This window comes from Melitaea cinxia, chromosome 24 (assembly GCF_905220565.1).
Source record: "Melitaea cinxia chromosome 24, ilMelCinx1.1, whole genome shotgun sequence".
Lineage (NCBI taxonomy): Eukaryota > Metazoa > Arthropoda > Insecta > Lepidoptera > Nymphalidae > Melitaea > Melitaea cinxia.
The window spans coordinates 9,385,628-9,389,312 of NC_059417.1; the positions used below are offsets into that span (position 1 = coordinate 9,385,628).

Here is a 3,685-nt window from a genome sequence, read left to right on the forward strand (position 1 = left end):
CGCTGGAACGGTCGATTTTTGATATGATATTAAAAAATTGTTTAATAACATAGCATAGTATGTGTAATTAGATAATATTTTGAACAGTTATATAATTATTTTATAAATACGTAAAAGCTGTTTACCATTACTACTATGTGGAAATTCAAAACATATAATGATAGTAATGAAATCACTTAATTGATTGATAGGTTTAATGGGATTTATTTGTGCCAATGGAGCACAGTTCATTCCGCCAATTTCACGTAGAGTGGAGAATGTACGAAGGAGAACACACCAGTAGTTAAGATAAAACTTAATTTAATTTAAAAAATAAGTACATTAAAATATACACAATGTACAGAATAATATTGTAATTGTAATATTATAAAGCTGAAAAGTTTGTTTGTTTAACCGCGCTTATCTCAGGAATTACTAGTTCGAATTAAAAAGATATTTTTTGTGTTGTATAGTCCATTAACCGAGGAAAACTATACATAGGCTGTATTATATTTTCATACATACTTTCGTCAAATTAACGCATGCGAAACCACGGGAGAGCTTGTACATAGATAAGCGCTCAGACCACAAACGTTTTTCTACAATATACATACAAACTCTTGAGCAGAACAGAAATCACAACTTCACTACATAGTATAAAACAAAGTCGCTTTCTCTGTCCCTATGTATGCTTAAATCTTTAAAACTATGCAACGGATTTTGATGCGGTTTTTTTAATAGATAGAGTGATTGAAGAGGAAGGTTTATATGTATAATACATGCAAAATATAATAGAGGAACACTGATAGTTTTTGCAACCGTGCGAAGCCAGGGCGGGTCGCTAGTCAAGTATAAGAACTAATTTTTACACAATTATTTGTCAATCTATACGACAAATAATTGTGGTTGCTTGCAAACAAAAAAAACCGACTTCAATTACATCGACAAGTAATACAACGTAGGTAGACGAAAAAATAGTCAAGTAAATACGCGATATCAAAGATTACTCAAAAAGTTGCAATCAGATCTCGCTGAAATTTAAATTTGACCACATGATAAACGTCAGCTTTTGATTTAATTAAAAATCATCAAAATCGATACACCCAGTAAAAAGTTATGCAGTATAATACAGCGCAGGTCGACGAAAAAAAAGTCAAGTAATCACGCATTATTAGATATAACTCGAAAAGAAGTTGTTAGATCTCAAATAAATTTAAATGGGACCAAATGACTCGCACCACCTTTCGATAAAAAAAAATAAAAAATTAAAAGAATATAATAAAATCGAATTAAGAACCTCCTCCTTTCTTGGAAGTCGGTTAAAAAAAAGAAATGCGTTGTACATTATGTATTATAAATACTGTTGTAGTTTTATAAAATCTTTTAAACTGAAATAAAAATATAAAATCAGAAAATATTATTAATAAATCCGCTATCTTAGATTTCAGGAACAGACTCTGCTGTCGTAAGAGCTACAAAGAACGCTATAGCCACGAGAATCCTTTGTCCGCTAACATTTTATTTATTTTAAATCGGCCACTACCTTGCTGAGGGTTGAATTACTAGATACGATACGATTGTATAATGTAAAAGTAATATATTGGGTCTTATTTGCTTTAAAAAAATTCACTGATAAATACTTTTGAAGTGAAATTTCTTTAGGTGCATGAGGGGTAAAATTTGAGAGAACGTGTGACGCGGCAACGTGTGACACGTCAGTACTTGGGTGGGTGATCGCCTGGTTCATACCACGTTGAATACAACGGTTCTCGTCCGATCACCGAAGTTAAGCAACGTCAGGCGCGGTAAGTACTTGGATGGGTGACCACCAGGGAACACCGCGTGACGTTGGCTTTTTGTTTTATTTTTAATTAGTTTTTCTTTTCAATTAGTTTGCCAAAGAAGTTTCACTTCTGACATGTGTGCTTTGTAAGCACGCAATTTTTTGTATATTTTTTTCTTCTAATAAGTATTGTCCATTTCGATGTGATGCAGCCGTTATGAAGTTATGCGTATACATACAATTCGGTGACTCATTTGTATAATATAATTATAACAAAAAATAAATATACGAAACAATTCATACAAAATTTTCATTTTCCCGTCGTAATCAAATAAAAAAAAAAAATATCCTCAATTTTCTTGAATTATTCAATGTTGTCTAACGACCGCTGCTTCATCCCAAACGTATTTAAATATAATGAAGCAATACGCCTAAATATTCATTTAATCGTGTCATAGTATGGAAATTCTCCTATCGAGACCGTGTACTTGCAGGTTTTTTTTTTTAATGAAATAACTTACATTACGTAAATTTTATACGGTGAAGCCACTCAAATTATATTTTTCGTGAGCGCTACGCGAATTTGACGTGACTTACCGTGACTTTTGGGAGTTTTTTTTGCGGACAAAATTACTTTTTTTTCGACAAAATTTGATTAATTCTGTTGGTGCTAATTCTATAGTTATTTTGTATCAGAAAAGAAGATAAATACAACTTTGTCAATTAAAACAAGTATTGCTTTGAAACTTTTATTTTAGTGCCATAATTACTTTTTTATTTCTTGAGATCAGAATAAAGATATGAATTGCAGAAAAACAGTGCATACGTTATATGTACAGATAGAATTTCAAATCAATTAAGAATCTATTTACAAAATGATTCTAAATAACATTACACTTATATTTTAAAGTTTTCAACGTACACTTAGAAAAACTTACTTAAATAAACAAAAATTAGACATAAGTTTTAAAACTGTATTTGTTACAAACACTATGATTTATATGTAGCGCGAGATATTTAACATTTTTGTGAGTACACCGTAATTCTACCAAAATATCGGGAACTCAAAATGATAACAACAAGAACATCAGCAAAATTTCCAAAAGGTCACTCACTATCCTCAAAACAAAACAAAACAAAACTTAAACAAAGCTTTTCTTGATTATTTTTAGGTTCTGAATCCGAAAATATACCTATATAAGTATGGAAGGTGTTATGGCAGAAATAAAATTCTATATAATACTTTGGGCTATCAATCATAGAGCCCTTCCAAGTCAACTCAAAGGGCTCTTGACACGCGACCGCTAGCTGAGGTAATTTGTGACGTGCCATTACATTTTTCTTTCAAGGAGTTTTCTTAGCCATAAAAAAAAAACTATAGATAAAAGTTGTGAAAACTTTCCGATAAAATAAAGTCCCATCTTGGGCGCCAATTTCATACCAAAATTGAAAAAGTTATGACAGTAATACAATACACGTATCATGATTTATGATTATTTTTTTATTATGTGTAAACGTTTTGTGTTATTATATTTGTGGCTTTATTGTTTTTATTATGATTTTTAATATTTTCAAGTGTCACTTATGCTTAGAGTATCTATGACACTTTGTTAACGACGTTTTCTTAATTTGGAGGAAAAAATATGGGATATTTAAAGGACAAATAACATATTAACGTGTAAACATGTAATAAAATAAAACTATTAATTATTTCTATTAATTTGAAAATAGAGCAATAAACTCTATTTGATTATCGAACGCGGCAAGAGTAAAATTGAACTTTTAGCCCTGAAATAAAATGTAGGGTTATGATAATCTGTCTCATTCACTCAAAGCATCTCTTATTTTTTCTGTCTATAATTTTTGTCATACTATAACTTTATTTCTCACTGCTACGGGTTATGCGGAAGAGATCTAACATAA

The 3,685-nt window shown here is 30.6% G+C and overlaps 1 pseudogene; it reads left to right on the forward strand.

Annotated features, from left to right (window-relative positions):
• Positions 1-1,715: 1,715 nt before the first annotated feature.
• Positions 1,716-1,833, forward strand: LOC123665790 (annotated as a pseudogene).
• The last annotated feature ends 1,852 nt before the right edge of the window (positions 1,834-3,685 follow it).